Source organism: Rutidosis leptorrhynchoides, chromosome 2 (assembly GCF_046630445.1).
Source record: "Rutidosis leptorrhynchoides isolate AG116_Rl617_1_P2 chromosome 2, CSIRO_AGI_Rlap_v1, whole genome shotgun sequence".
Lineage (NCBI taxonomy): Eukaryota > Viridiplantae > Streptophyta > Magnoliopsida > Asterales > Asteraceae > Rutidosis > Rutidosis leptorrhynchoides.
Genome location: NC_092334.1, coordinates 440,447,601 through 440,458,236, shown reverse-complemented (window position 1 = coordinate 440,458,236; position 10,636 = coordinate 440,447,601). Strand labels below are relative to the sequence as shown.

At 35.9% G+C, this 10,636-nt stretch overlaps 1 non-coding gene across 1 annotated transcript; it reads right to left on the bottom strand.

The window, feature by feature from the left end:
* Window positions 1-8,335: 8,335 nt before the first annotated feature.
* LOC139895124 (small nucleolar RNA R71) lies at window positions 8,336-8,442 on the bottom strand. The gene has a single exon (XR_011775590.1). It is a non-coding gene; the product is annotated as a small nucleolar RNA R71 (small nucleolar RNA).
* Between the last annotated feature and the right edge of the window lie 2,194 nt (window positions 8,443-10,636).

Sequence of the window (10,636 nt, the reverse complement as noted above, 5' to 3'; positions counted from 1 at the left end):
TGTTGGTAAAGCTCTGGCTCATTCTGGATGGCGTGCTGCTATGATTGAGGAAATGAATGCACTCGATCATAATGGCACTTGGGCATTAGTTAACTTACCTGTTTCTAAAAAGGCAATTGGTTGTAAGTGGGTCTTCACGATAAAGGTTAATCCTGATGGTTCTTTGGCACGGTTGAAAGCTCGTTTAGTTGCTAAGGGTTATGCTCAAACATATGGGGTGGATTATTCTGAGACCTTTTCTCCTGTTGCGAAACTCACGTCTATCAAATTATTCATTTCTTTAGCTGCTACATATCAATGGACACTTCACCAACTTGATGTGAAGAATGCATTTTTACATGGAAATTTGCAGGAAGAAGTCTATATGGAGCAACCATCTGGGTTTGTTTCTCAGGGGGAGTCTGGTAAAGTATGCAAATTACGAAAAGCAATTTATGGTTTGAAGCAATCTCCTCGTACCTGGTTCGGAAAATTCAATGCGGTAGTTAGGAACTTTGGCCTAAGAAGAAGCGCATATGTTCACTCCGTATTCTTAGCTCCATCAAACTCTGGGTGCATCTTGCTTGTTGTTTATGTGGATGACATTGTAATTACAAGGAGTGATAAAGAAGGAATTCACAGGTTAAAAACATTCTTAAGTACTCAATTTCAAATGAAGGACCTTGGTCCTTTGAAATATTTTCTCAGTATTGAAGTCTCTCGAAATAAAAGAGGTATTTTCTTATCTCAGAGAAAGTATTATCTTGATGTGATGAGTGATTCTGGGATGATTAACGCAAAAACTTATGAAGCACCAATGATACCGAGTATAAAGTGAAAAACTGACGAAGGTGAACTTCTTATAAACCCAGATAAATATAGAAGGATTGTCGGCAAACTAAATTATCTTACACTCACCCGTCCTGATATTGCTTTCCCGGTGAGTGTTGTTAGTCAGTTCTTGTCATCTCCGAGAACCTCACATTGGGATGCTGTCACTCATATCTTAAAGTACTTAAAAGGTACACCTGGTCGTGGTCTTTTATACCAGAATTGTGGTCACCATACTATCGAGGGATTTTCTGATGCTGATTATAATGGTGATCCTGCAACTAAATGATCTACAACTGGTTATTGTGTCTTTGTTGGAGGAAATCTTGTATCTTGGAAAAGTAAGAAACAAAATGTAGTATCTCGTTCAAGTGCGGAATCTGAGTATCGAGCCATGGCCCAGACAACTTGTGAACTTATTTGGGTTCATAATCTTCTTAGCGAGATTGGTTTTGTTCAGTCCAAATGAATGAATTTGGGGTGTGATAACAAAGCAGCCATTCATATTACAAGCAACCCCGTCTTCCACGAAAGGACCAAACATATTGAAGTTGACTGTCATTTTACTCGAGAAAAGTTAGAAGAATGAATTATTCAAACACCCCATATCAAAAGTAATGATCAGTTGGCTGACTTATTCACCAAACATTACCTGGAAATTGCATTCATCAATTTTGTGACAAGCTGGGCATAATCAATATCTATGCTCCAGCTTGAGGGAGAGTGTTACAATGCATAAGACATACGTATACACATTTAATGTTAGTAGGTAGTCGGTGCAATTAATATAGTTAGTTGAGTCGGTGTAATTAATGTAGTTAGTTGTGTTGGTGCATTTATATATCCTCGCTGTATGTCGTAAATAATCAATGAAATGAGATGAGATTAAAGAGAGTTTAGATGTTAAATTACAAGTATTAAGCATATTAGCAAGTAGCAAGTAATACTCACATAGCAAGAGATAGTTATTCTAAGATCAATCATGTAGACACTTGTACAACTTATAATTCAAGTACTTAAAAAGTATAATGTGCAATATAACACATTACATGATTAATGTGTAAGCACACATTAATGTCCAACACATGCACAAGGGAAGAGAAATCTCTAGTTGGGACTTGGTGACCATCCTAAATGTATCTAAGTGTGTTTTAGGATTACAAGTGATTTCTAGTTTAACCTTGAGATCATTGTTCTTCATTTAGCCTTAATTAATCACTAAGTCATTTCTAATAGCAATCATTGTTCTAGTGACATTGGCTTAAGTGTGTTGGCACTTGATGATCGTATTAAATATATCTAGATAAGAATTAAGATCACAAGTTGTTGATTAACACTTATGTGTTATGCCTAATCTTGGTTAATTTGTCATTAAGATGTCATTAGGCGTAATTAATCACAATTAGTGTTTTTATGACCAAAACTCAATTGAATATGGAGAGGGCATCTATTCTAAGCATGTTTAGAAAGGTTTCATGAATTATAGATGTCGGGAACTAGTCAAACTTTTTTTGGTCAAAATCGGAGACAGGAGAAACTGCGGTTGACCGTGGTGTTGACCGTGCAACTTGTTTTCAAAAAAATACGTTGCAATTCAGTTTGGGGTTTTACGGTTGACTATACGGTCGACCATACCTCGACCGTACCTCGACCGTGTGTTTGCATGAACTTTTAATTTCATTCTTTAACCTATGTTTGACTTAGTCGTTTCCAAGATAAAGTATGGATTAGTGACCTTGCATGTTTTATGTTAAGATGTCAGTCATCACTTATGCGTATGTGTGTGTGTCATCATCAAAACATATTCTTTGGTTAATCATACTTAAGTTTATCGTTTAGTGTATTAACCCACATTTAACCAACATATTCAATTTAAACCTATGTTATTCACTCAACCTTTTTGGTTGACACTTTTAAGCATGTTTTGTCTCAGGTGAATAAGCCATTTGCTGATGAATATGATTGCTGCTACTTGAATTCGTCATGCATCTCAGTTTTACATTTATTATTTCATTTTCAACGTTTATGTAAAACAATGAGTATTTAATACTTCCGCTACAATAAAATTATGGTTTTTATTAAAACGTCTCATATAGAGTCGTTCTCATTGTTATAGCAATTGTTTGGTTCATATGAATAGTCACATTTACCCCTGGCCCTATTTTGGGGTGTGACAGTCATGGTTGACAATGATATGTTATGAGAGTGGTATGGGAGGAAGTGGTGAGGAACGAGGAGAGAGAAAGCTGATGTGGCCCTGAGGAAGTGTTGAGGAAGGCGTCATGGTTGGGATTTGTCTTAAAATAGAAATTTGGGTGATTTTGGGCAGTGCGACGAGGGCGGGTTCATCCTCATCGAAGTCCTCATAGGCGGGCATCAGGGTGACGAGGGCTGGACTATCATTGGGAGCCTTATGTTCCAATTTATGGCACACATTTGAAGAATTTTTTTTAATAGTTGTTTTTACAACTATTTTACCGAAATATTTTTTTTTAAAAAAAGTGTAAACATAGTGAAACCGGAATTTAGTATGCCGGTTTTGTCTAAGTCATCAAAACCTGACATTTCTAATGCCGATTTGTACTACGTGTCACCAATTTTGAACCTGTGACCACTTTTCTGCCACCCTGCCCTAAACCGGCATTTCAAATAATAAATGAGGTTGAAGAAATGGGGTTGAAGAATTTCTAAAAATAAATTCGTTCAACAAGAAACTTTGGGTTGAAGAATGAAGAAAAATCCGCGAGTGCGGGTGATGGATGAAGAAACTTTGGGTTGACGTTACATCGAAGAAACTGTTGAAGATGGAGAAGATGAACCCGCTGGGCCTTTTGTACATTATTATACAGACTTCGGATAAGAAATAATCGTATTTTTTAGGATAATAAATTATGTAATATTTTTGCTTTTTTCGACATGTCTGAAATCGCCATTTCTAAGGCTGGTTTTTGGAGAGTTATGGTAATAAAAGTGCATGTTGATTGTTGCATAAACACACAGCTACCAAGGATCCAGAGTACGTTTCAATTAGATTGTGCATGTTGATTGTTTCATAAACACGCAGCTATCACGGCAGTGAATTTGTGGAATGATGATACAAAATTCACAGGAGGGCAGAAACTATGTTTGATAATGTAGATGTTCGTGGCTTTGATATGGAGAAGTTAAAAGAGTTCCTTCGAGAAAACTTATCAGAAAATACAGATTCAATGGACGTATACTATTTAAACAAGTAATCAATGACCCGTACAAATGAACTTTGATGAAGAATGGTATACATAAGTAGGGAAAGAGATACTTTCAGACAAAATTGAGTTGTATGTCTTTTGGGATTTACGAAGACACACTTGAATTCAATAGGCTATATGATAATGATTATGAATACTATTACGCACTTTCACCTTTAATAAATTTAAGTTAGTTGTTTGTAGTGTTTGTGTTTTAATTATCTGTCACCTAACTACTTATGAAAATGCTAGATTATGATTCAATTCATGCTCTCCTATAAAATATGTATGATCATGAAGTATATGTATGCACGTATGTGTCTATATCTATATGTGTCTTATAATGAAAATGATGATGAATATGAATACGATCAGAAACAGATTTGAAACAGTAAGATAATCAACAATATGTCACAATTAAAAGTGTAGGAGAATTGGTTACAAGATGCGAGTTGAGAGAGAATGTTAACCATGTTTGTGGAGGTGAAAGTGTTTGTGTAGAATGAAAGGGTTATGTGTTGGCTTAAGGTTGTCAACTAACTAAGGATATGATTAGTATTATAGTGCATATACTCACCATTTACATAAGAAAGGGAATGAGGGTGATAGAGTCGATTTACATCACTTAAGGGAATTCCGGTCACTTATCATTTTATTCAAGTCGCATATATTCTAGTCCTAACAATCTCCTCCTTAGATGTGATTTTTGCTTTGATCTTTAATCTTTGAACTTCTGAGGGAGACTCGTTAGAAGACTTGTTGTTATTGCTATCATGGTGGATACTTGAGATGTAGAGGTTTCTTCTTTTGGAAAGTCTCATAAATCTCCCCCTTAGATGTGATTTTTCGTATCTCTTTTCTTTGATCTTTTAAGGAATACTTGTTTAAAGGTGTTGAGTTGAAAGCTTGAAATGTTGAGATTTCTTCTTTTGGAGAATATATAATCTTTAAAACTTTGGTGATGAGAAATCGTGTTGTTAGTGTGTTGTTGAACTATGTTGAAAACTTCTTTTTTTGGAAGGTCTTGTCTTTGTTGTTCTCATGGTTAGGTTGATTTGTGTCATGTTGATTAACTGTTGATCAACTACTTCTTTTGGAATTTCTTTTCTCTTTTAGTTACACTTGTGTAATGTTGTGACATAATCTTCTTCTTTTGGATGATTCTTTTGATCTTGTATTGTTGTTGATTATGTTTTGTATTTAAATGATGTTAAGAATTGTTTTATTGTCTTGACTTTTTGACGGGAAAGAACTTTGTGTGACGAAGCTTGAGATGTGAGATCTTCTATTTCTCCCCCTAATTATTGCGTTCTCTTGCTCCCCCTTGGCTGGACAATGGTTACTTTCTCAAATGTTATTGTTGTTTTGCTTTGAACTTCGGAGTATTGGTGCGGAAGCTTTGATTATTTGGTAGGCTTGATTGAAGATAAACTGTTGATTATGTATAAGAGTTTCGTGATCTCTTTCGTGTTTGGTAATCCTGAAGCTTTGATCTTTGTTTTGTTTGGTGATGCAGACGCTTTAATCTTCGTTTTGGTGAAGCAACTTTGTCTTGTTTTTGTCATCTTTGTAGAATATTCTTATGAGTAAGTATCAACTATATCACATTCTCCCCCTCATGATGTTTTTGTGAAACGAATACATCATGAACTTGAGTTGATACAATTACAAAGAAAAAGTTACAGTGATCAAAATTTCATACTGTTTTGAAATTACAGTAGAATGAATACACTTATGAATGATAGTGTAATTTGTAACAGGATGTATGGTTGTTGTAATTGGTGGTGGTTTTTGAGGAAGTGATACGATAATCGGTGATGTATCAGTCATAGAATATTGATCCTCAAGGAAACAAGATCTTCAGAAAATATTTTTAGTTTTGTAAAAGTCAAGCTAGTTGTTACACTTGATAAGTTTAAAACATGCATGCTAGTTATTACACTAGACTAGTGTTTTGTTACCAATTTTTTTTTGGAATTAACCTCACTGGAATCGGGTTCTTTGGGAGTTACCTCAGCGGATGGTGAGGATAAATGATAACCGAAGTTTCAGCAGACATTAGCAAGCCATCCGCCCCCATGATTGTAGTATCATGGAACTTTGTTGCGTGTTTCACGCTCTTCGTTATACCAAGCCTTCCAACAGTACCTGATACTGAAGTGTCGGTCGAAAGCGGTGTAGTGTAGGAAGCTGTTACACCAAGTCCCGAAGTCATTGATATGTGATATTTCTCAGTTTACACTATATTATCTCACAATATCGGGTTCCATTTCGTTGGTTTCATGTTAAGGATTGAAAATTTTATGATGATTTAAGTTGAAGATTAATGCCAATTTGCATCATGGTGTTAGATGATCATTTTTGATGACAATAGGGTGTTTCGGGGCCAAAATTTCCAGTATAAATTTCCAGGTTCGAACCGGGGTTAACGCCAATTATTAAAGTGAGTTTTCTGGACAAAAATGGAGTTTCATGTCTAGTTATCGCGAGGTTTTGACCCCCAGTCGCGAGGTGCAAGTCGAAGGCAAGTTCACGAACTGAGAAAACGAAAAATGATCTCAAAAACACCCAAATTAGGTGCCTCGCAATTGCAAGGATTAAAGCACACAGAGGCTCGCAATCGTGAGCTTGTGTCGGCCAGTTCAGCTGTATAAACTTGCTTGACGAATCAGTTTTTAGGTATTACATTTTTACTCCGTTCTTGGCCGATTTTTGGTCGATTTTGGTGTTTAAACATCATTCTTCACCAAATCTAAAGAGGGTAATCATACAGCTTGAAGATTGGATCAAGAATCAAGATTGGTACTCAGTTTTCATCTATTTTTGTGAGATTATAATGAATACTATTGCTATCTTTATTCCTTTTAATGTTTCCATGAATATGTTAGGCTAAACCCTTAAGTGTTTGCTTTAATGTAAGACTTTTGACAATGGATTGCTTAATATTTTGAGTTATGATGATTATTTTGTTTGATCAAGTGTGTTCTTTCATTAATCCACCGTTGTGATTATCTATTTATCTTAATTTAATCATATAAGTTGTTTGCTAGTTAATGTGAGTTAATTACTAATTAATAAATTATACTTTAACACTTTATGAGCTAGACATCTACATGTGAGTATTTTGTGATTAAAAGGCTTTGTGACAACACAATTATGTAGTTTATCTTGAGTGATCATAATGAACTAGGTTTTATGTGATATAACCACGAAAGAGTCCAATTGATTAAACAGGGTAGATTTGAATTGTGAATGACGTTTATGTGAGTTTACATATTTCAATAATCCTTAGTTCATTGATATTGTGAGATTGAAGTGAGGTTTCTACTTATAATTATCAACTAACCGGTTTTACTTTAAAAAGGTAATCCTTGTCAATTGTCGAGCATTAAAGTGAACACTGCTTCATCCATCTGATTTTTGTTTATTTACTTTTTGTATTTAGTTTAATTATAAAACTCCCACTTTTACAGTTTTTACTTTAGAATAATTAATAGTTTTTAAATTCCGACAACTGCTCTCTATGGACAAAACCTTAGCTTACTAAATACTTTACTACATTGATTGGGATTAGTTGCCTTATTCGTGTTTTAAACCATTTAGTTTAGTACATTTAGTTTAGGTGTGGTTTTACCATATTAAATTTTTGGTGCTGATACAGGGGAGTGGTGCTGGCTTGGGATTTAAAGTTTTTAGTTGTTCGATCCATTCGTGGAAACTTGTTTTCGCGAAAGTTACTTTTTGTTATTTTTTTTGTTTAGGTTAACACGTTGGTGTTTTTAATGGTGTGATTGCAGGTTAGGTACAACTGAACTCTGGAACCATCTAGAGTTTATCACATGCACAACAAGGTTAAGGAGGAACAGTTAATCTTAGAAGGTTTTACTGCATTACCCTTTTATATTCCGAATTTCGAGTTTGTTAAAAAGAAGCCACCAATGACGGATACTAATGATTAACCGATGTGGAGTGCCAGGCAAGCTGCACTGCATGCACTTCCACCTCCCATACAAAGACCAGTTATTATGGCTGAGAACTTTGAGGTTAAGCCTCAATTTATTTATATGGTAATGGAGAATATGTTTGACGGAAGAACCGGTAATGCATTCGAGCATGTTGAACAGTTTGATGAGCTTTGTGGGTTGTACAAACAAAAGGATGTGAGCATGGATGAGGTCAAACTGAGACTATTTCCATATTCTCTTACGAGAGACGCGAGGGATTGGTTGAAATCTCAACCATTCAATTCTATTACTACCTATATGGATCTTCGCAACGAGTGGCCAATTAAGGTTGCAAGGTTGAAAGCTGAGATCAATTCCTTTGCTCAGAAAATTGATGAGTCTTTACATGATGCATGGAACAAGTTGAAGAAGATGTTGCAAGACTGTCCTCAACACGGGTTAGAGGTTGGTCCTATTGTTCATATATTTTATCAAGGCATTGATGAGCGTACACGTGGTATCTTAGACTCTTCCGCGGGAGGAGTGTTTCTTTATAAGACTCCAAATCAGGCGTATCTGCTTTTAGAAGATATGTCCCAACACACATTTGAATGGTCATCATCATCTAGGAGTGCTCTAATGAAGAAAACAGTTTCGAGTGTGTATGACGAAGATGATGGTAGTGGTATGACTCTTTCCTCATTGTCAAATCAGTTGAATAACTTTGGTGGAGTGTGAAAAGTTAAACAAGAAGGTAGTTGTTATGCAAGTGGGTTGTGAAAGATGCAATGGGCCTCATTTGGCAAAAGACTTTGATGTTAGTAGCCAATGACTAATTAGGTTAATAATGCAGGTAATCAGTTTCAGGGTAGTTCGGGTTATCAAAGGAATGGACCACCAAGGTTCTACAAAAAAAATTACCAACAACCGTTTAACTAAAATCAATATCAGCAGAACAACCAACCGCAGGTAAACAATTCTAGTTTGAAGAATTTGATTAGCAGTTACATGGTTAAATTGAGGAAAGAGAGGAGATGATGAATCAACAAATGCGGAATCAGCAGTCATCTATTCATATTCTTGAGAGATGAGATGGGTAGGATTTAACAGTTGCTACCGGAGAGACTGTCAGGTACTCTTCCATCTAATATTCAAGTCAACCCGAATCATGTTCATGGAAATCAAAATGTTAGTACTTCACAGGGTCCTCAAAAAAAGAAGGAACGCTAGGTTTCTTACTATTCACAGGTTAATGTCATATCTAATTCTGAGTATTATGATTTCGGTGGGTTTGATCCAATCTATACATTGAGATGTAAAGACAATGAGGATGAATTCGAGGATGAGATAGAGGTTCATACATTTCATACCGAGTATGGTGATTTTGTTTTATCGGATTATTCAGACATGGCGAATTACACTCCATATAAGAATGTTGATGGAGTGCGTGTGGAAAGTGTGAAGAGTGTGACATCTCGTGAAGATGATGGGATTCGAATTGGTGATACAACGCCTGAGTATGGTAATTATTTAATGTCATTGATGATGAGCGAGACTTTAGATGTTCACAAGTTAGAGTTGAAGGGCTTGGAGAAAACTGAGTCTTCCGGGATTAATGTTAAGAAAGGAGTGAAGCTTGCGTCGGAAGTGAAGGAGTACAAGCCACCTATTCCGTACTCGAAAGCAATCCGATCCAAAAAGACAAAGGAAAGCGTTTGTAAATCTTTAAATACTGATAATATATGTGTGAATGTTCCTTTGGTTAGTGTTCTTGCAGGTATGCCCAATTATGGGAAAATTTTAAAGGATTTGATGGCTAGAAAATAAGAGCATAAGCAGGCATCATGTGAGTTTTTTGAAGCGGAATGTTTTGCTACAGTGAGGAAGAATGAGTTGCCACTGAAGTTAGGTGATCTCGGGCCATTCATAGTGCCTTGTATGATTGATGGTTCTGAGCTTTTTAGGTGTTTAACTGATTCAGGTGCGAGTATAAATCTTATGTATTATCCTATTTATTCGTGTTTAAACTTTAGAGAACTTAAACTAACTACTTCGGGGGTTAGATTTATTGACCAATCAGTGAGTAAACCCTTAGAGATTATTGAAAATGTGGTTATTAAAGTTGGAGATTTAGAATTTTTCACTGATTTTGTAGTTGCTGATATGATTGCAGATAAGGTTGTACTGATTATCTTAGGTAGACCGTTTGTTAGCAACTGCGGGAGCATTAACTGACTGGAAAACTGGGACATTGGTTTTGAGGGATAGAGGAAAAAGCCTACATTTTTAGACTAAGTATACTGTTAAGCCACCACTCACACCCTTAGGTTCTGTGAATGTAGTTAATAGTGTTGAAAGTGTTAAGGATACAATTGGAGCTAGTAAAACAACTCATTGTGTGGGAAAGGTAGAGGATAAGCTTGTTGATAAACCACCCGAGGATAATGTTGTTGATAAGTCTATGAGGAAACTATATGGCTGGGTTAGGAATGCCAAGTCTGAAAAGGATGAGTTTGTGAAATAGAGATGAGTGTCTAATCTTTCTAGGAAGGAAAAGGAAAAGTTAAGAGAGTAGGTTGAGGAGTCAAAGGTTACGGACATTCGGTTATCAAATGTGATTGGTTTTAGAGATTTGGGTAATTGTTCCGATGGGTT